This window comes from Crinia signifera, chromosome 6, assembly GCF_055691185.1.
Source record: "Crinia signifera chromosome 6, ASM5569118v1, whole genome shotgun sequence".
Lineage (NCBI taxonomy): Eukaryota > Metazoa > Chordata > Amphibia > Anura > Myobatrachidae > Crinia > Crinia signifera.
The window spans coordinates 139,058,252-139,082,650 of record NC_139222.1 but is presented as its reverse complement, the minus strand read 5'-3'; positions in this window follow the sequence as shown (position 1 = coordinate 139,082,650).

Below are 24,399 nucleotides of genomic sequence, written 5' to 3'. Positions count from 1 at the left end.
CTCTCTCTATCCTTTTTTTTTTAAGGTTGGAACACTGGTCCAGCCCTTTAACCAATACCAAATCTCATACACAGACTCATAAGAAAAAAAAACACTTCAAACAAAGCCAGCCCCTCCCTGTGCAGAATAGGACTATAGCATTCAGAGCTCAGTGCGCAGGCAGACAGCAGGAGAGTCATTTTCATTCATACTAAAGTTAATATCTGCACAAGAAAAAGTGTTTTATTCGTGAATTGTTTACCTGGGACATTTCTTTTATTATAATGGTTATAGCAGCGAAGCAAAACTTCTGCTGCAAAGAAGATTCTAATGTCCTTTTCTACTGTACAAATAAACAATAGTATTTTATGTGCAAGTTTTTACCCTATTGATTTATAAGTAGTTTTTCCATTTCTGCACATTAGAACACCTGGGTTTTCTATTATTTTTACTCAGTAACAAACAAGTAACCAGAGGTGATAATATACATTATATATATATATATACAATGTTGAGGTGCATTGTAGCATAAAGTCACAGAAGAATATGGCAAACAATAGTCACATCATTATGTTTATAGAAACAAAAAGTTATTACAAAAGTGTAAAATGATTTACTTTATTGCCTATATGGAACATAAATGATCAGGTAATGTGCAGGATATAAGACAGGAATCGTTTAGTGCAGTCTATTAACAATAAAACTAATATACTTTTTTTTTATTCTACAATCTAAAAGATATCTCTCTTTTTCTTTCTTTCATTTTTTTTCCTTGAACGCCTTTTTTTTTTTTTTGGCAAAAATCCACATTTGTTTCTGTTTAAGAGAAGCCACGTTGGAAGCTCCACAATGATATATGAAATATGTCATTTCATTTCCACAGGCAGTAATTATGCCTAACAATATATGTTTAGCAGGCAAGTAAGAGTACAGTGGCTGGTGAATGAACCATCTTTAAGTCAGGACAATGATATAGAATTAATGGAGATATTTTGGCATAGGGTATTTTTGTAAATCTGTTTTAAAAAAATCAAATATTGAAACGTCTTTCATTCTCAGCATTAAACTTGCTGATGGGTATTCTCTAACTTTATATTTCAATCTATAAGACACCAATGGTCCTCAGTGGTTTAAGTGGTCATAAGTTCAACAGTTGCAAGGCCAGGTTATGGTATAGCGGATCAAATATGGTCAAATACGTTTAGTTAGATGGCTAAAATAGTCAACTGCATCTAGATAGACAGGAACGGATGTTAGACGATAGCGCTAGTGCGATGGGAGCGTGGTCAAGGGTCAAATGGTTGACATGAGTTTTTCGCATGTACAGAGGTCCCCGTGGGCACTGTATATGTTCACAGTGTCCCCTTGCATGGCTTGCCATGCTTTGGGCATGGTAATCGCTACGCTCAGCACACTATTATAATCGAACTCTATGTCAACTTGGAGAGTAAAGTATGAACCAAGTCGACATGTGGCATTCGGCACCAAAATAATAGAAAAACTCATGTTGGCCATGTGACCACCGACTGTCACTCTAGTGTTGGTGTCTAACTTCTGTCACTCTAGCTCTGGTGTCTAACGTCTGTCACTCTAGCGCTGGTGTCTAACTTCCGATCAAGACACGGTCAACTGTCTTTAGGCGTCTAACTTGACGGGTTTGACTAAGCGTGGTTGACCATAACATGGCTGATCTAGACATCGCAGGTCCGTCGATTGGATACCGTAAGGCCATTAGTGCATTCTGCCATGTTCAGACATATTAATTCTACTTTATCTGAGAAATCAACATGGAATTTTCTGCTTGTTTTAATAAATATGCTGATAATGTGGGCTTTATTTTAACTCTGATTATAAATGCAGCCATGACCAGTTCAAAGGTTTGGCAACAACCAGACTTGGCATATGGCTTTTTATAGTCATCTAAAGACATCAGTCCATACAATTCAAGTTATGCAGTATTGACATGCAAATATGCCATGCGGAAGCCTAGAAGGATGGATGCAAGTTGACCACTTTTTCTTGGTTCCCAAATCTCTTTGTAACATCATTCTCTTTATGTCATGTCAATAAAATTTGATAGCATCCAATGTTTGTAAATCGCACATGGTGTAATTACAATTGTGGAGTAAAGCCCCCATACACTACTTTGACTTCTTCCCTGTAGAAGTCGTAGCCGATCCCTCTTGAGCCGCCTGGGAGCTTCCTTTTGCATTTGCATATCAAATGCGATCCCATTCCCTGGTACCGGAAGGCCTTCTGAGTCGGAGTTTGATCATGCAAGCAGGTCCGATCTCCAACTTCAATCCGATGCTCACGAGACCAGATACTGAATTGCGACACATGTCAAACACCTGTGATTTGGCCACTTTTCAGCGATTTCTTGTCCTGATCTATCAGAATTGGGTGAAAAGTGGCTAAATGGGACAATTGTATGGCTAGTGTAAGCCATAGAAGGCTCAATAGCTTTGAGCAATCTTATGCAGGTTAAACATTGAAGGTCAATGTCTGGGTTAGTGGTATTGGTTTATTGCACATTTGCACTTCTTGTAGTTTATGCAGTCCTACCATGACTCCTCTGGTGATGCAAAAATACTCAGAAAATGGATGTTTCATCTTTACATCTCTTGCTCTCAAAAGTAGCTATACACAGATACATTTTTGCATTTCTAACTTCCATAGGCCAAGTCTTTGCCCCAAACACTGTGACATTTATCACCTCCATCAGACTTATGGTCAACATGTGGCATGTGTGCAGCTTATGCAGACGCAACAGAATTATTCCAGTACACATAATCTTTAAGATTTTTTTCCATGTTTATGGGAAAATCCAAGAGCAGGATTATCCTCATTTTATTGATTTGCATTCACATTATACCAGGGTTGCCGACCCTCCCGGAATTCCCGGGAGTCTCCTGAAAATCGGGTCCCCCTCCCGGCCCCCCGGAAGGGTGGGCAACTCTCCCGGAATCTGAGGGACCCCCCTGAGCCCCCCGAATCACGGCATGTAAATGCCGCAATCCGCGGGTCTCAGAGGAGGGGGCGGAGCTAAAATGGCACAAACGTGTCAATTTAGCCCCGCCCCCTTCATGGAGATCAGTCATTTCTCCTATTTCCCATAATGGGGGCGGGGCTTAATGACATCACATTCAAGCCCCGCTCCCCGATCGGGTAAGGAAAGTCTCCTCTCCGGGCTTCTCCCGGAGAGGAGCATTTAAAAGTCGGCAACCCTGCATTATACTGCCTATATGCATTTTTTTAAAACCAATATACACTTTATGTGATGTATGCATTGGTCAGTAAAAGAGAATAAACATTGCATTATGGGACTGTTGCTAGTCAGCTGTCCTCTTGGTGTTGGGATTACGGAATAACAGATGTTGACCAGTAATGGTTGACAGTGACTAGGTCGACACCTTGAAAATGGTTGACATACCTTTGGTTGACATTGATAGAAGGTCAACACAAGCTTAATATTGACATGGGAATGGTCGACATGCTTTTTTCACGTGTTTAATGGTGTGTATGTCATACACATATGTTGATATGGACACTATAATTATACCTTGTCCCCTCGCATGGCACGCTTTGCTCGCCATGCTTCGGGCACACTATTATCTTCTCATTCTATGCCCACTAGGATAGTAAAGTATGAACCAAGTCGGTTTACAGCAAAAAAAATTGGGGAAAACATATGTCGACCTTGTGGGGGTCGACCATGCCAATATCCACCTTAAGCTTGTGTCAACCTTCTGTCAATGTCGACCTTTGGTATGTCTACCATTTTAAAATGTCCAGCTAGTCACTGTCGACCATCAGTAGTTGACCTAGACATTGTTGATCCAGGGACTGCAAACTGGCGGTGGTCCATGCTTACTTTACTTTATCAAGTGTTCCCCCCCTTAGGCCTCTTTCCTCAACAATTGTGGGAGACCTTGAAACCTCACATCCACTCACATCTACCAGTGGAAGAGCTAAAGGATCAGTTGACCCATAAATGCACCTTGTCATTTGGCAACATAATGACATATGAAAGCCCCTAAGTGGTAAGGATGGAAACCAATATATACAAAGAAAAGGGAAGGCGATGGTGGCCACCATATATTGTACTCCACTGCTATCAACACTACACATCAGGTGCATCTTTGTGGGTTCCTGTAATGGGATCCCAGGAGAAGCAGCTCCTCTATATATGTACAGTGACACAAATTTATTTAGCAATAGACAGTTATCAATTTGTGAATGTCATGTAATGAATCTGTACTGGAAGGCAAATATTCATACTCTGCAATATAACACATTGGGCCTCAGATATGCACAGCTCTAATCTGTGCCACTCAGCTCCCCTTACAGTTCCGTAGTTTCTATTGTATTTTATCGTTTAAATAATGCTTTAATATACAAGGGGTGTGCAATAAATTTCCAGCCGTGCAGTGTATAGGTAGATTAGACACGATCTGTCTGGTTGTGAACATTAATGTCTGACTAAAGATAATGTGAAATGTCCAGGCACAGAACTGTATATAAGTGGCACTACACACCAAATAAGTCATCATGTTCATTTTCTTCACAGACTTAGGCCCTTATTCTGGTTGGTGCGGATATTCCCGCATTCTTACGGAGCGGTCCGCACGCCACGGTGTTCTGCCGCGTGCGGCCATCGTCCGTAGAAACGCCCACGGGTCCTCCGCATTCGGACGGACTCACTCTTTAAGAACAGGGCGTGTTTACGGACGACATACAAACCATGCGTGTGCGGGAGAAACACTCCGATTCTGCACGGTATGCTCGGGAATACCGCATCCGAATGGGAGCCAAGCGGTGCTACCGCACGTAAGCGGAGTATTTACGCCAAACAACCCACTATTATGTATCTTCTGCAATACATCACATGACCCACTTATTCAATTACCTATCCTCATAAAAAACTTCTTATTTGGAATTGGAATCAATTAGATGCCAATATATCCTTACAAGCATGCCTAACACATGCATTGCACACATTAACCCTTACAGCAATTGAAGTGCAATGGTTTCAATTAAAGCACTGACAAGCGTCCTATTAGTGAGTAATGAGTAAAGGAGTCGATTCTATTGGGTTCAGGTGTTAATGCTTGTAGTCATTAGGCGTACGTTCGCCTACCGCATGAACGAGTGGTGTCCGCAAAGCAATAGTACACTTGTGGACACCGCACATTTCTTCCCTTTTTGATCGCGTGCATTCGGAGTGGTATCCGAATGTACGCCCCCCAACATAAGTGTACTCCCCCGTGTCCGCCCATGTTTCCGCCCCGTTTTGCCCACTTTGAAACTACGCCCATGTGTCATTCCGCATGACGCCCATAATACGCCCATATTTCCCGACTGATTGCGGGGAACAGTTTTGGACGGGATTTGGCCGAACAGGTACGGAGTCAAGGCGTGGCACATGCGCGTTGCGTTCTCCACGCATGCGCAGACGCCGTAAAGACGCGATCCGAAAGTATGCGGTAAAGTATGCGTCAATCAGAATAAGGGCCACAATATGGAGCTCAACAGAAGCCACTGGAGAACCATGATCATCTATGACTACAATAGTTTTGGGGGAGCTGCGTTTGGGGAGGAAGCACCATCCCAAACCATTGTGTATCAGTGGTTTACAGAATTTTGGTTTGGGAACAGTCCCTGGAATATACATGCTGTATCCAACATGTGTCTGTCATCACCAAGGACACTGTTTATCCATGCAGACATAAGTTGAGGCAGATGCCAGGGTGACCATGATAAGATCATAGATAACTCATCAGGATCCATCCGCTTTGTAGTCCATGAAAAGCTTGGCCTGAGCAAGATTTTTGAAAGCTGGCTGCCACATCAGCTCACTTGAGAGCAGAAGGAGGCTTGGGTGACTTGGTGCTGCAACAGGTTGCTCAAACTATGTCTGAGAGATCATCAGTGAAGATGACTGGATCTAAAGTTTTGACCCTGAGACCAAACAACAATCAGCCAGTGCACACCAATTGGAGGTGCGCTGCCACAGAAATTCCCATGAGAGCACAGTGTAGCCAACAGATTGTGACTGTTTTTGTGTACTGGTGGCTGGTATGTCAACCATTGCCTGCCCAAAGTTCTGGAAGCCATTTCCAGGTGCTGTCCAAGATCTTTCACTTGGTGCCCTTCACCATCATTATAATGCACCTGCCCACCAGCATTAGAAAGTGATGGAATTTGAGGACCGTGAATGCATCCATTTTATTGCATATTAACAACTCTTATATAACTATTACTTTTACTGCTTCCACCTCATAGGTGGGAGCAGCTGGTGCAGATTCATACACATTCACTATGGCAATATGTATATATATATATATATATATAAAAAGAAAATATGACTAATTATATATAAATATATATGTATATATCTATATCTATATCTATATATATTTATATCTATATATATATATATATATATATATATATATATATACATACATACATACATACATACATATACACACACACACACACACAGACAGTCACACACACACATACATATGTAAACTGTAAGTATATATACACAATTATACATAGACAAAATAGAAGAGTAAAATATTACCATTTCTTACAAGGTAGAACTGAAAGAATAGATAGATAGAGTAGCTAGATAGACAGACAGACAGAAAGACAGATGAAAGCTCTTTCACCCCCTCTCTCTGACACGTTGAATTTGGGGGATGGTGCTCCAGGCTATGACTATTGTGTGATAGCATAAAGTGTAATTAGAACCACAGTACTGCCCAGAAATCTCATCCAAGTCAAACTCAGTCCAGCCCCACACATCCACGCAGACACGTTGCATGAGCATTTCCCTGGCCCTCCCTGTGATTTCTTCGTGGCTGGAAGCTGTCCAGGGTAGAGATGTGTCTTTAATTTTTGAAGCATGACAGCTAAGAAAAGAATGCATTTTTTCTATATGTAGAAGCAGAAAACAGACATTGCCACCTCACCACTAGCAGCCTGACTACGGAAATGTGTCTCTGTCTCAGACATTTCTATTCTATTCTATTTTATTCTATCTATCTATCTATCTATCTATCTATCTATCTATCTATCTATCTATCTATCTATCTATATATTGTTCTATCTATTTTTCTTCTATGTGCAACTAAGTTGCTAAACTAAACTTCATGAATTCAGCTTGGTAATTCCAAAACGGAATCAGAGGATCATCGCACTGTGAAGCGAGTCAGGTTTTTAGGCACCCCTGGATATATGAAGGCACAATGCGTTAGTGCCGGAACCTCCATTTATTAGAAAGCTGCAAACAGGAACCATAACTCTAGTATTTGGAGTAATACATTTACTATAAATAAGACAAGATTACTTTGCACCATATTTGCATTCCACCTCGAATCTTTGTTATTATGGGGGATGTTAGATTGGTGTGTACCGGTTAGGTACAGTGAGGCCAACAGCTGGGGAGGCACTGGCTATTATCGGAGCCAGATTCACACACGCAAATATATGATTTTGTTATGAGTTTTGACAGTACTTGTTTAGTTTCACGGCGGCAGCATGGCCGCCGTGAACTTCCGGGTACGGCGCTCACCAAACTATATAAAATAAACGACATTAACTCTATGCCAACGTAGATAGTTCATACCCCTACTATCCACGTTGGCATAGAGTTGATTTTAGATAGACTCAGACGCACGCTCGCCCGCTGCCGCCGTGAAACTAAACAAGTACCATTTTGACTTTAAAAATTATTACAACAATACAAAGATTATATGAATAATAGATTGCATGTATTAAGTTCTATTAAAATTATTTAGTCAAGACGTAGGAGTGTACAGGAATATGACAGGCTCAGCCTACCCTGACCGCATGTCACCGGTGTGCACACACTTGGTTCGGGCAGTCCGAAGGGTAATGGAGTAAAAAAATGACCATGAAAAACACATAATGTGCAGAATTGTTTTGCAAGCCTTCGCATTCCCGCGTTATACATGCTCCAAATACAGGTCAATGGAGAGTGTGCATTAGGGGCTTGCAGGGCTACAGAGCCCATGCATTTTCTGCCTGGGGAGACACTGAGAGCAGCAGACAGGTGTCCAGCCTTCGTTCAGATCCTACTTCACTCAAAACTATTTCAGCAGCCAACAAAATCTGACTAATATCTTCACACATGTCCTACTTTAGCACTAAATATTGTGTCCTTAAGAACGTATTCTCTTATCAAATCCAACGGAATAATCATAATAACAATAATAATAGGAAGAAGAAGATGAAGACAAGGTGTCTAAGAAGTTAAGGGATCGATAATGCGATCCCTACACTTCTCCTTTGGGACCCGGTGTGCTGGCTATCTATGCATGAGTGTTGCCACAAATGGATCCTATGGATCTAGAGTGGTATGCAGTCAGTGGATAGACAATGTCTAGGTCAACAGTCACTAGGTCGATACCTAAAAGGGGTCAACATACCTTAGGTTGATAATCGTGTTAGTTTAACTGCGCTGGGATTTTGAGCAGCCTTAATGGTATGGTTTATGGTAAAAGGTAGTTATTTAAGGTGCTGGTTGGGTAATAGAAAAAATAAATAAAAATGGTAAATAAAAATATAAAGGGATTTGGAAAAAATTTTTTGAATAAGAAAGCAATAAAAATAAAATAAAAATTAATTAATAGTGAATAAGCAGTGAAAGAGCGATGTGCTTGCCTGTTGAGAAAAACGGGGTTAGTAAAAATATGTTTACAGCCCTTCTTTGAATATATGGTGGTAGCGTTATTTTTTGAGAGAAAAGGTAGCTCCAGGGAATGGAATGAAGGCGGTCTACAATGTCCCTACAATACCTTTTCCGTTGTATGGGATAGGGCAAGGCAAGTCCGTGATGTAGCGCTTCCTTAGATCTTGTTCAATGTCCCGTGGAGCTCCGTGTGGCTTCAGCGTGGCTTCAGCGATAAAACCGGAAGTTCGGGGAGCGTGTTTCCGGATCACGCTCCCGGCACCAACGCGTTTCGAGTGTACCACTCTTTGACAAAGAGTGGTACACTCGAAACGCGTTGGTTGCCGGGAGCGTGATCCGGAAACACGCTGCCCGAACTTCCGGTTTTATCGCTGAAGCCGCACGGAGCTCCACGGGACATTGAATAAGATCTAAGGAAGCGCTACATCACGGACTTGCCTTGCCCTATCCCATACAACGGAAAAGATATTGTAGGGACATTGTAGACCGCCTTCATTCCATTCCCTGGAGCTACCTTTTCTCTCAAAAAATAACGCTACCACCATATATTCAAAGAAGGGCTGTAAACATATTTTTACTAACCCCGTTTTTCTCAACAGGCAAGCACATTGCTCTGTCACTGCTTATTCACTATTAATAAATTTTTATTTTATTTTTATTGCTGTTTTATTCAACTATTTTTTTCCAAATCCCTTTATATTTTTATTTACCATTTTTATTTATTTTTTCTATTACCCAACCAGCACCTTAAATAACTACCTTTTACCATACCTTAGGTTGACACTGCCAAAAGGTCAACACATGCTTATGGTGGACATAGGCAAGGTCGACAGTCAAAAGGTTGACATGAGTTTTAAAAACAAAAACAATTCTTACTTTACTTTCTAAGTGGGAATAGAGTGAGAATATAATAAATATAGTGTGCCTAGTGCAGAGAGGCACCGTGCCTGAAGGATGGCGAGCGAAGCGGTACATATATTTGGTGTCCATGTTGACGTACGATTATATAGACACCAAAAAATCATGAAAAACTCATGTTGACCTTTTGACTGTTGAACTTGCCTATGTCGACCATAAGCTTGTATCGACCATTTGGCAGTGTCGATCTTAGGTATGTTATCCCTTTTTTTGTGTCAATCTAGTCACTGTCGACCATTAGTGGTCAAGCTAGTGACTATCAACCTGGACATTGTCTATCATCTGTACCATCATTAACTAGAGCTTGGTACATTTCTGCACTAACCATAATATAGATGATTTAACTCTGTCCCCATAACTTCAGTAGGAAATCTCATCACACATTTGTAATAGGCAAAGGTAGATAAGTATGTACAGTAGATCTATCTCATCATTTCTTAAGTTTTGTATCTGGAGGTCTAGGTGGGAGAGTCATGGACATGAAGCTGCCATTGGTATTATTGTGGGCCTACGCACTTCACCGGAAACATGGACAGAATGTCAGAGTGTTGTCCCCAACATGAGTATCCCGGAAACCAAGGAGAGATGGTAAGTATGGCTTAACCATTGTGTGCAAAGCCTATTAATGGAGGGCTTGAGGCTCTAAAAGCTTGTAGAAATAGCAATGTCCCCATGACATAAACATTGTTGCTATTTAGAAGTAGCTAAAGAAGATATCAACTGCACTGAGCCAACTAAAGCAGAATAGTACAGTCTCCATTTTTCGCAGTGGCCACTGCAGAATGGGCTAATTTAACAAGCTCTGAAATCATCTCTTCTTGGATCTTCACCCTGTAAGCTAACACTATCTTCAGCTGGTGTGAACCTCCTTGTCCTTCTTTGATCTTCTGCCAACCTAGTCAGCCTCCATTCTCCACATCTCCAGGCTATGGCATTGTGTGCTTGCGCATGGGCAGAATCACAGCTGGCAGTAAAATCATAGCGATATCCTGCCAACCTCTTCTTTGCGAGGGTCCTAATTGAGCCGCTGTCCCAACAAGAGCTTTTCAAAAAATAGCCCCCAAATGATTTCTTACCAAATAAACCAGCTGTGGACAATACTTGTCTAACTGATGTATAATGCTCAAAACCGTGACCAACCTGGTGGTAGTCCTTGATGCTGAAAAAGCCTTTGATAGAATGGCATGGCCCTTTTTACATGCCGCCAACTTTCCTTTATTATTAGCAGACATTCACACTGAACTTACCTCCCGGGAAAAATTTGATTATTACCTGATTTGGTCGAACTGCAGCTGCCAAGATGAATATTGTCCCTAGGCTGCTTTATCTCTGGCAGACATGCCCATAATGTTGAAAACCTTAAATAATGTTCTACGGCCTCTTATTGCCTTTAATTGGGCTGACAAGAAGCCCCAGATGAAAATTTGAAATCTTCAGATAGGATATTCTGAGGGGTTTGGGAATGCCTGATTTCCTAAACCTATATTATTAATGCAATGTATATTGTGCCACTCCCGCAACAACACTGAGTATGGACCACCATTGAGGCAGATATCCTTCAGGTATTCTCTCTGTACAGCTTATTATTATTATGGTCCTCACCATTAAGTGGATCCCCTTGTGCAAAATCATTCCCCACTATTAAATTCTTGCTGTCTGTTTTGGGTTTTTGTTTGCATAGATCGGATCTTCGTTCTTCTTCACCCCCTGAAGAAGTACTCAGCTTTTATGTAAAGCTTAAATCACAAGGCTTTTAGTGATCATATTGAACATAAATGATGTTGTGTATGCACTAAGCTGTCGTATTCTCTTCCCTATTGCTACCATGCCTTTGCGCTCATTTCCTGATGTCAAAATCCATTGGCTCTACACTTTACATTGCCTGTAGAGCTGTTTTCATATACTTACAGTCTAACAATTCTATAATACTCTATGAGGTCCAGATCCATTTCAACCAGGGTTCCCTGCTTAAGTTATTATGTTTATATATTCACAATTTTCTTATCACTGGCCTCTTGAAAAGGCTCACAAGCTTGTGTGGGAATGGGTGTCGGTGCAGACCCTGAAGAATGGGCCATCATTCACTTAACTGCAGCTACTATAAAAAATCAATTTCAGAAAATGCTCTTAAAGTCTTGGAATATATATATATATGGATGAGTGGCAGTGGGGATGTCGGTGGTCAGAATACTGATTCAAGGAATTACAAAAAGGATCCTTTTAATTACCTTCCTTCTCTCACCCAACTGCTTTGCTTGCCCTCGGTAATTTACCCCTTTTTTATCCTCTTACCTGCGTCTATGTATCATGCTCTCAGAAAAGTATTCACTACCGCACCAAATGGTCAACATGCAACAGGTACAGAAGGATGACAGTGTGTAAAAGTCAACAAGTAAACAAAGCAAATGTTGACAAAATGTGAAAATCCCCAAAACATATGCTCACCATTGTCATGTCATCCTTTTGTACTTGTAAACCTAAGACAACCATACGGTGTCTACCTTTTGACTGTTGACCCATACATTGTCAATCTATCATCTGATACCACTGCTTATTGTTACCTTCTGGCTTACATGTTATGGTGTTTATACCTTGGTACGTGTATTTATTTTCTTCGTCATTTCGCTATATACTCTTCTAAATAAATAAAAATATTTTATTTTAAAAAATACACAATTATAAGGATTTATACTTTTCAGGGCCCTGAATGCCAACAATGATATACAGTCCCTTTAAACCCATATACACGGGGCGATGTGTGTTTTAACTGATTTGCTGAGCGATCTAGTTAGCACAGATAGCTCAGCACACATTGGGACAGATGTATTAAGCCTTAACAAGAGATAAATCCAAGGGTGATAAGGAGAGATAAACGTTCAGCCAATCACCTGCTAACTGCCATGTTACAGGCTGTGTTTGAAAAAAGTCAGTAAGGAGCTGATTGGCTGGACGTTTATCTCTCCTTATCACTCTTGCATTTATCTCGTTAAGGCTTAATACATCTGCCCAATTGATCTATACACACCTAGCCATGTGTGTGCTGAGTGATCTGTGCTAACCACTGCGTTCTTTATGCACATGCAGGCAATCTATCTAGATCTTGACCACTGGCGTAACTAGGCCACCGCAGCCCCCGCCATGGCGGGGAGGCGCAGAGTAACTATGGGCGCCGGGGGGGCTGCGGTGCTATAGTTACCCGCTGCGCTGCTGCCCGGCCGCATCTTCGGTCACTGTCCCGTCACTCGCTCCCGGCGCCGGCTCCTGCTGATAATGAAAAGTGACACTTAGAAAATGGCTGCCCCCGTATTGCAGACAGTTTTAGCAGCCATTTTCTAAGAGTCTCTTTTCATTATCAGCAGGAGCCGGCGCCGGGAGCGAGTGACGGGACAGTGACCACAGATGCGGCCGGGCAGCAGCGGAGACTGGAGCAGCGCTCTGTCAGGTATGGGTATGGGGAGGGGAGGGGAGGGGGGGGCGCCGAAAAAGTTTGGCGGGGGGGCGCAAATTATATAGTTACGCCACTGATCTTGACTGAAAGATTTGAGCGGGCGATGGCGAGGCCCGGAACCATGCATCAACATCGCTATGTGGTATACACACTGGGCGATGTGTGCTTCATTTCGAAGCGATCTATACAGCTCGCTTACAAAAGTGCCAACAATTGCACACTGTGTATGCAGCCTTAATCTGGCTATATTAGTGTACAGCTGCTTATCTGATATTATTCAAAGTGCAATTAGTTTGTGTCTGCGTTTCCCATTTTTATCCTAATTGCCGTATGAAAGACCTCATTAACTAATTTAGCAGAGGTGATTGCAGTTGGTTAGTACAGTTATACCCATTTCACATATGCAGCTATCACACTTACACATGCAGCTATCCCAGGTTTTTGCATGTGAAAGCACATCAACTTGGGTTTTCTGCAGATGTGAAACAAAGCAACCTGGAGCTGAGACCTGGGAAACTGATGGAGCGGATACCTAGGTATTTGAGGGACTTGACAGACCCAGCAAATACTAGGTCAAATGTCCGGAAGCGGCATAAGTGTAAAAAAATAAAGCAGAAAACATAACTCCCAACATGAGGGACACAATGTTTTGCTTCTGGACTTCCCTCTTAATGGGCCAGATTCTCTAAGCTTCAAAAGTGATAAAATACAGAGTGATAAACTGCCAGACAATCAGCTCCGGCTTGACATTTTTCAAACACAGTCTGTGACATGGCAGGTAGGAGCTGATTGGCTGGCTGCTTATCACTCTCCATTTTATCACTTTTAAAACTTAGAGAATCTGGCCCAATGTATTGTGAGCTCTACAGAGCAGGACCCTCTTCCCTCCTGTTGTCAAAGCCCTCTTCTCTTCACATTTTACTCACAGCTCTCCCATACTCAAACACTTAGTGACCATCTTCGTCCGCATACTCATCTCAGTCTTTGCCCACCAGCCCCTAGTAGCACGTTGATCAAGTCCTCACTACTTACTGTACATTTAAGCTGTACTGTGTATTGAACTGGGGCATTTGTTTTACCTGTACTCTATTTTTGTTATTTATTTACTGTAATTTTAAGTTTTGTCTCCTTGTACTGTTCCATTGTAGGGCGGTGTGAAATACTTGTGGCACCTTATAAATAAAATAATAATAATAATAATAATAATAATAATAATAATAATAATAATGTATGATTGCCATCACCTGTGTTGAACAAGTTAACTAATAAGACAGGTGATTCACCACAGTTGATGGTGATCATAAATTAAGAGGGAGGCCGAAGAGCAGAGCATTGTGACCCTCTTGGAGAGGGCCATGTTGGGAATTATGAGAAAGTATATTATCATACTCTGAAAATGAGTCAGGTGTATATGAGAATGTGCAATATTTTATGTGTTATGTATGTGTTGCATCTAACCCTCCAATTTGACCCATTTCACTTTGAACACAACATCCTACTTCTGATATTCAACTTATTTTGTATTTGATTAACAGCGACATTAATTCATTGATGTATGAAAAGGGCAGTCTCTTTAATCCAAATGACTGTAATTAGCACATAAATGAGAAAATCAGGGACAGAAGTTTTTGGATAGAGATGAATACAGTAGTGGTTTTAAACGGGATCTCTTTAGTCTATAGTAATTTATATTAATACAGTTTGTTTCCACGTAGAGAAATCCTGAAAACACTACCTGTTGGTGGTACTGTTCAATCTATCTGGTGGGAACAAAAATCTGGCATTGTCTGGGATTATAAGAGTATTGAACCTTAGCTTCCAAACACTGGAAAACAGGTAATAGTCATTCAGAAAAATTAGTTGAATCCATTTGTTTTAACAAATGTATCCAAGCAGATTTTTTGTCTGTTTTTCAGCATTTGGGAACAAATGGTTGATTGTCTTTGTCATATACTCCTATACATTTCCAGGTTTTTGTTCCCACCAGACAGATTGGACAGATAAATCTTTAAGTATGTGCCCAGTTGAGTGCCTTGGGAACCACTGGTTTATGTTTTTGGGCTGCACAGAAATTAATTAACATGCATTTTGCAAACTATTAATTGCAGGCATAAAGATCCTGTGTGAACTAATTACATCACAGCCATGTGGCTTAAAAAAAAAAGCAGGCTCTGGAAAGCAAGCAATTTGTTTATTTAACTCCTTTGTTAATACTATTGCACATTTATGTGATAGATAATAAATATCAAATGCTAACATTGGCCGCTTTTATTGAACAGATAGGAATGTATTTGTGCACTGGCGTAACTAGTATAGTTTCTCCCCCCCCCCCTCCCTAAAAATGATACAAAATAATATATTTGTGTTTAAAAATAAATAGGTAAAATAATAATGACAACACAATTATGCAAAAAAGCAATTAGCAATTGCACAATACAGTATTTATTTAGCTTTATTACCCCTTTCACATCGCAAATGCTGGGTAGCACTCAGGATTTTGACATGGGTCTGTCCCCGGACCGACCCTGCATTTGTGAGGTGAAGCTCCCCACAGCAACCCAGCAATAAGCCGGATGGAGGCAGGGCGGAGCAGCATTACGTCATCGGGGGGCGGGGGAGGAGGCAGCATTTGGAGCTGACACTGCCTCCTCCCTATAGTGTAAACGGGATCTGGGTATCTTGACCCTGGTTACTCATTTATTACACTGCCCAGCAACCTGCGTCCGACCTGGGTAAAAACCCTTCTTTTAACCCAGGTCAGAATGCCAGGTTGTTTGAGTTGGGTTTTTCCTTTTGGTGCTTTCACACCACACAGAGACTCGGGTCGACCCGGGTTATTTGTGTGGTGTGAAAGGGGTATGACAGGTATAGACAGTCTGTAACTCAAAATACCTTTACAATATCAATTAATATATGCTCTTTTGGTACTCTTTACCTAGAAGGGCGGCCATCGCGGGCATCGCATGTACCAAAAAATCGCATGCGATACGACCAACGCGATTACCGCGATTTCCCATAGGGAACAATGTTAAATGCCCCAATTGAACCGATTTTCCATAGGGAACAATGTTAAATGGGCCAATTGACCCGATTTTCCATAGGGAACAATCTTAAAAGGCCCACAGAGGCCAAATAGCCACCCTGAAGTGTGAAGTGGCCCCCCCAATTGTTAACGCCACCCCACGATCAACGTCATCCCGAAGCGGGGCGAGCGCAGCGAGCCCGTGCGGGGCGGCGGTACGCGTCCTACGACCTTTTCATACCCCCACTATCCACGTCGGCGTGGAGTTGAGAATAGAAAGTGTGGCGAGCGCAGCGAGCCACCGAGCCTTAAGCGTGGCGAGCGCAGTGAGCCCCGCGAGGGGACGCGGACACCTGTGAAGCCCGCGAGGGGACGCGTATACCTGTGAAGGTGTCCGCATCCCCTCGCGGGGCTCGCTGCGCTCGCCACGCTTCGGCCTCAGTGGCTCGCTGCGCTCGCCACACTTTCTATTCTCAACTCGACGTGGATAGTGGGGGTATGAAAAGGTCATAGGACGCATACCGCCGCCCCTCGCCGGCTCGCTGCGCTCGCCACGCTTCGGGTTCACGTTGATCGTGGGGTGGCGTTAACAATTGGGGGGGGGGGGCCATTTCACACTTCAGGGTGCCTATTTGGCCTCTGTGGGCCATTTAACATTGTTCCCTATGGAAAATCGGGTCAATTGGGATATATAACATTGTTCCCTATGGGAAATCGCGGTAATCGCGTTGGTCGCATCGCATGCGATTTTTTGGTCGCATGCGATGCGTCCGACGCAATTTTTTTCCTTACGATGCCCAAGATCAAAATCGTGGGCGCCCTTCTAGGTAAATAGTACCGCTCTTTTTAATTGTATAATTTTTTATAGCTGTTGAAGGCAACTTATTACTATCATATACAACATAGTTTAATACCTTCTGTAAATTTCTTGGTATTTTAATCTAGTGCAACCCATGGATTAAAATAAAAACAGGACACTTTTTGGTGGACAAAATGTAATGAAGAATGTTCAGCTTCGTCATACAGTATGCTATTGTATGGATAACATTCTTATTATCTAAACACATGGATATTAAATTTACTTGACAATATAGGAAAGTGTGCAAATATAAGTAATAATTCACAATGCACGTAACATTATTCTGTAGAACTGGATGCAAGTTTATCTTTTCCAAACAGAAAAAGAAAACATCTAATAAAATGTATGAAGGAATTACATTTAAAATATTGGAAAAATAAAAAGGTAAAAAAGACACATATACAAAACATTGACAAACTGACACTTAAATAATACTTAACCCTTTGAATAGAGCTATACACGCATGCATAAGTCATGTGTATACCATTCTTAACATCTGTTATTCAAAGCATCCTTTGCTTTGGTTTAAAGCCAGTGGCAATTCATACAAATTAAAAGCAGAATACAAATTCAGCCGGCTACTTAAAATGATACACGGCCAGTACCACTGTAGATTCGGGAGTGGATTTAAATGGTACATGCAAAATATAGTATCTTAACATAGATTTATCTAAGTACAACTTATCACTAGTGAATTTCAAGTGTGGTTAGGCTCTCCACATATTTTTTCTTAAGACTTTATAATAAATAATTAGCTGTCATTAGGACAGATGTATTAAGCCTGGTGAAGAGATAAAGTGGAGATAAAGCAGAAGGCAAAGATGCACCAGCCAATCGGCTATGTTTAAAAAATGACAGTTAGGAGTTGATTGGTTGGTGCGCTATCACCTGCTACTTTATCTCCACTTTATCTCTTCACCAGGCTTAATACATCTGCCTCAGTATACTGTACACGCAGCAAGTAAATAGTTAAGTAATTCCTGACATTATGTCACTGGAGAGGGAGGAGTACAGGAGCACAGGAGGAATTCACATCAGTAAGGAATTCTCCCAGGGGCAGGTTTAACCCATGCAATCCTTGCTGTCTTTTGCAGCTTTCTTCGGCCATGTGGGAGACATAAAACGAGCTGCAGTGAAGCTGCAAAGCTGCAGGCTATGTACACAGACACTCACCTGCTCTATTATCCCATCACAATTGTATGTTGTGTTTTTAAACATACGCACTCGCTGGCCACTGTAATTGGTACGGGTATGGATCATAGGATTGACACAAGATGCATTGTGTCGATCACTGAAGGTCGATATGGGCTTATGTCAACCCCTCAGAAGTTCGACATGGGGTTAGGTCAACAGGGTCATTAGGTTGACACAAGCATTAGGTCAACATGGGCAAGGTCGACAGTCAAAAGGTCGACATGGGTTTTTCAGGTGTTTTTTTTGTCCCGAATGTTGACACAGTGGACATGGACACCGGTGCACTGCATCCCCTCGCATTGCTTGCTGTGCTTGGCACACTATGTTATTCTCCCTCCAAGCCCTAGTGGATGATAAGGCATGAAATACCGCAGTCGGCACATGTCGGCTAAAAAAAAGTGAAAAACCCATGTCAACCTTTTCACTCTCGACCTTGTCCTTGTTGACCCAGTCTATCTAAGCCCATGTCGACCTTCTCAGGTGTCTACCTAAGCCCATGTCGGCCTTCATTGGTCCACCCAATGCATGTCGACCTTATACCAATTGATACACCTATACAGCTGCTTCTCGCTGCATATACTGTATATCTAATCAGACATCATGTGGCAGAATTACAATGCACAGCGCAGATAAGGGAAAGAGTTCCAGTTGTTGTTCAGATCAAGCAGAATGGGTAAGAAATGGGATGCACATGAATTTGACCACAGAATCATTGTTGTTAAAAGTGTAAAGTTGAACTGCTCAGAAGCTGATGATCTCCAGGGATTTTCCATGCACAATAGGCAATAGAATTGACAGAAAATGGTGTGCAATACATCCAGTGAGAAGCAATTCTGGGAGTGAAAATGCTTATTAATGAGAGAGATCATAGGAAAATAGCAAAACTGGTTTAAAGGTAACTAAATCTAAGGTGACAGCAATGCACATAACCAAACAACCATGCAGCACAACGGTGATAAGCAATAAAACATATCTGGATGCATAGCATTTTGAACCGTAAAGTGAATGAGTTAAAACAGTGGAATACCATATCGCGTTTCCACTTATTTAGAATGGGTGCAATGTGTGCAGTGCACATGGGTCAGGGGGCCCACACCGTACACACTGCACCCTTCGGAGTCCAGCGATGAAAGCAGCAGCACCATGTCATTTATATTGGAGGACTGTGCATGCACAGTAGTCTCGGCACACTAGTGCTCAGACTCTATTGCGCTGTGCGGTGGGGAGCTGTGGCCGGCAGAGAGGAGGGGACCCGAACGGATGAGGCTGCACACAGGCCTTCTCCTCTATAAAGTGGCCCTGGTTCCACTCCTGTTAGGTACATAACATAGGTACATAGGGCACAGGCTCACCAAAACTGGACGGTTGAAGAGCCTCTTGATTTCTGCTACAAGCTGCATGGTAGGGTCAGAATTAGTCATATACTACATAAATCGCCAGATCCATACTGGCCTTTTGTCAACTGTTCAGGCTGGTGGAGGGTCATTGGTGTGGATAATATTTTCTTATGTATTTCTTTACAGTTTATTATATAGCACAGCATATTCCATGGCGCTTTACAATAGTAGACAGTGATAAAACAAACTGGGTAACAACAGAAAGACTTGGAGGTAAGAGGGTCCTGCTGCAAGCTTACAATCTATAGGGATATAGGAGGGAAACACAAGGACAGGCACCAGTAATAGAATAGCAGTCCCACCAAGTTACAAGTCCAGAAGGGAAGCTATATAATACATAAGTGCCAAAGAGGGTTATGCGTGTAGAACTTAAATATGATCGGCTTGCCTGAAGAGATGAGTTTTCAGGGAACGCTTGAAAGTTTGGAGGCTAGCGGAGAGTCTGATTGTGCGTGGAAGGGCATTCCATAGGGTGGGAGCAGCCCGATGAAAGTCCTGTAATAGTGAATGGGAGCTAGTGATCCTTGCAGAAGAGAGACGCAGATCATGTGCAGAGCAGTATGGTTAATCGCTTTATATTGAATACGGTAAGATACAGGCAACCAATGGAGGGACTGGCAGAGCGGATCATCAGACGATGAGCATCATGCAAGGAAGATCAGCCTAGCAGCAGCATTTAAAATGGATTGTAGTGGTGAGAGTCTGTTCTTGGGAAGACCAGTTAGGAGACTATTGCAATAAGACTATTGATATAATGAGTGCATGGATAAGAGATTTGGTAGTGTCTTGTGTGAGATACGGTCATATTTTGGATATGTTTTTTAGATGCATGTAACATGATTTGGAGACAGATTGAAAGGATGGTAACTGTTCTTAGTTGGCGGGAATATAAATAATTCTGTTTTGAAAATATTGAGTGAGTTGGCGAGAAGACATCCAAAATGAGATGGCAGAGAGACATTCAGAGACTCGGCCCAAAACCACTGGTGACAACTCTGGGGTTGATAGATAGATTTGAGTATCATCTGCATATAAGTGATACTGAAATCCGAAATAGCTGATTAGTTTGCCAAGAGAGGAAGTATAGATTGAGAAAAGCAGAGGACCTAAGACTGAGCCTTGCGGAACTCCGACTGACAGAGGTAGTGAAGAGAAAGTAGAGTCAGAGAAGCAAACACTGAAAGAGCGATCAGATAGGTAAGATGAGAACCAGGAAAGGGCTGTATCATTAAGACCTAGGGAGTGTAGTGTTTGTAAAAGAAGAGTGTGATCCACAGTGTCAAACACAGCAGAAAGAGCTAGAAGAATAAGTAGTGAGTAATGGCCTTTAGACTTAGCAGTTACCAGATCATTCACCACTTTAGTCAGTGCTGTCTCAGTGGAGTGTTGAGAGAAGCCTGACTGAAGCAGGTCTAATAGGGAGTGAGAGTTAAGAAAGTTTGTGAGGCAAAAGTAGACAAGTCTCTCGAGTAGCTTGGAGAGGCATGGGAGCTCAGAGATAGGACGATAGTTAGAGAGAGAGTTAGGGTCAGAATTGTGTTTTTTCAGAATGGGAGTAATCACTGCATGTTTGAGCAGAGACGGAAAAGTACCAGTAGCAAGAGGGAGATTGCAGATTTTAGTTAAGGTTGGAATAAGCACAGGAGATCGCTTTTTAATGACTTGTGCATGTATTGGATCAAAAGGAGAGGTAGTAGAGTAGGAGGATAAGAATAAGTTAGGCCTCTTAATACCAATTGAGCATCATTTAAAAGCCACAGCCTACAGTACATGAGTATGTGTTTCCTCGGATCCAGACTATGGGTCAACAGTCAATAGGGTGACCACTATTGGTTGACATACATTATCAATGTCAACACAAGCAAAACGTGGACATGGTAACGGACACGGTAATGGTCGACACTTCAGTTTTCGTTATTTAAGTTACATAACTTTTTCATACTTTACCACCTACATGAACTGCTATTTGTAATGGCAAACTGTGGGAACTGTACCAAGTGTGGCACTTGGCGCGAAGCATGGCAAGCGAAGCAAGTCATGTAAGAGCATGTGGTACACTTATTTGGGGTTCACATGTTCAAATTTACAGATTAACACCAAAACAATGTAAAAAATATGTCGACCTTTTCATGTATCGCCCATTTCCATGTTGACCTTTTGCTTGTGTCAACATGCTCCAGGCCACCCTCTGTCCGGTTTAAAATGTCCTTGAGAGCAAAGCATGACAATACTCCAGAGCACTGCAGAAACATGTCCAATTACTAGTTAGAGACAAAACCAACATGGATGATTTGATATTGCTAAATAAAGTGGTTGCTGTGTTTCCCCTTCCACCAACCACAATACAGCATGCATACAGTATATACTGTATCTCCCTTTTTAAAAATAGAAACCATAAGGTAGATGTATTATACCTCCACGGATCATGCGGGTATATCACTTCCTGCTTGACCTCTTTACCAAGGCGAAGCAATGTGCGCCACCAAAAAGATGTATTAACTCTCCCCTTTGGTGATCCCTGCCTGATCGCACAGTGCCTCAGCCTAGTGCCAATGAGCTGTGTCTCTCCCCCTAGCCGACAGCTGCTGCAGCCAGGCACAGAGCTAGTCCTACTGTATTGCCCATGGGCAATATTGGAATGGTGAGCGATACTGACCGTTCATACGGAATCGGTACATCTGTCAGAATGAACTTAGGTCTACAGTCATTAGGTCGACCCCACTAGGTCGACTGGCAGGAAGGTCGACCTGACTTAAGGTCGACATGGGCCAAGGTCGACATGACTTAAGGTCGAATTTGCATAAAGGTCGACATGAGGAAGATTGACTGGTCATAAGGTCGACATGGGTTTTTCACTGTTTTTTGATCCGAATGTCGACACTGTTGACATGGACACAGTTGGCAATGAGAATCGGACCCTCGCATCGCTCGCTTCGCTCGCAATGCTTGGGGCACGGTGCCTCGCTGCGCTCGGCACACTATTTTATTCTCCCTCCACGCCCTAGTGGATGGTAGGGCATGAAATACCGCCTGTCGGCACATGTCGGCTCAAAAAACAGTGAAAAACCCATGTCGACCTTTTGACCAGTCGACCTTCCTCATGTCGACCTTTATGCAAATTCGACCTTAAGTCATGTCGACCTTGGCCCATGTCGACCTTAAGTCAGGTCGACCTTCCTGCCAGTCGACCTAGTGGGGTCGACCTAATGACTGTAGACCTAAGTTCATTCTACTAGATGACCGCATCCCGTTCATACATTGGCTGCAGCATTACACACTTCTCCTTCTTCATACATGAAGGTGAAGTGGTATCAACACACTTAACGGCATTGAAACCACTTCTCCTAAAATTAATTTAGCAAACCAATTAGAAACTCACACTGAACCTGTCAGAGAAAATGCATTTTTCCATTCGCACCTCACTGGTTGGGAAAATCTTTATTTTTTATTATACCCTCAACATTATTACTTAGGCATTTAAAAGTTTTCAATTAGTTTAATTGGGCAAAAAATTAAATGTCCTCAAATTGCTCCCAAACATTTTTTGTTAGATGATGTACCCCAGTTTAGTGAAAGCATTTATTTAAGTAAAAAATAATTGCTTTTGGTAACTTTTTGTTCCATTTTATACTTTAAAATGTCTTAAAAGTATCCCACAAACACCTGTTTTCTAATGTATTTAGCATTTTTCATTTCATTTCTTTCTAATTTTGTAAACTTAGGTTGTGCACCTGGAGCAGCATGCCAAGAGTATCCAAATGGCAACAATAAATGAATGCCGTCTAAATATACAAAAGTTCCCAATGTGTTAAATGTTTTACATTTATACTACTCTGGGGGGCAAGGAACTAAGCTCCACATAGTGGATTAAATAGAGCAAGTGACATAATATAACCTTATAATTTCAGGAGGTAGTTGTATTGAAACAATAGAGGATATAATTTATAAGTGTTAACTGATAAAAATATTTGTAATATCCAATCATTATTGCCGATTATAGTATTATACAGTGGTCAACACCTCTAGCACTATTTTGAGAAATATTGGTAGACCACAAAATATGTTAGGGTACTAAATAAATAACAATTATCAACTGAATCTCAAAACCTACAGTAACAATGGTAACTAGCTACTCTCCTACAAGAGAAATATTAGAGCCACTGCCATCATCTAGCCCACAGGTTCTCAAACTCGGTCCTCAGGACCCCACACAGTGCATGTTTTGCAGGACTCCTCACAGAATCACAAGTGAAGTAATTAGCTCCACCTGTAGATCTTTTAAAATGTGTCAATGAGTAATGAATGCACCTGTGCACCTGCCGGGTGACCTGGAAACCGTGAACTGTGTGGGGTCCTGTCTGAGGACCTAATTCAGCTTGGCTCGGTATGCAGCAAAAAGTGTGATATTCGACAAAGGCACAGGGGGTTTGAACATGCGCAAACACACGTTTGAGTATGCGCAGACCCCCACCAGAACTGCCCCTTCTGATCTGTAATGAATTAGGCCATATATGTATTTGTATGTCTGTTGGTACTTTACACAATTTGTATGTGTTCATTTCATTGCAATTCTATGTCCCTCTATAAATCTATATACTGTAAATAGGGAATTTGATCGTATTTTTCAATAAAGCTTAATTCTTAACATACTACTGTAGTGTGCCCATTTTCTTGTTTTATACTTACAGTGTGAAGTTCTTGACTGTAAAGGGCAGCACCCTCTCTCAATACATGCACAGATATTATTTGCAGGGTTTTCGCTATAGTCTTATGCTGGCCACACATCAGACCAACTTTCCTCCAACCATCCAACTAGTTGCTTGGATGGAATAAAAATCTGGTACTGGATGGAAGCAA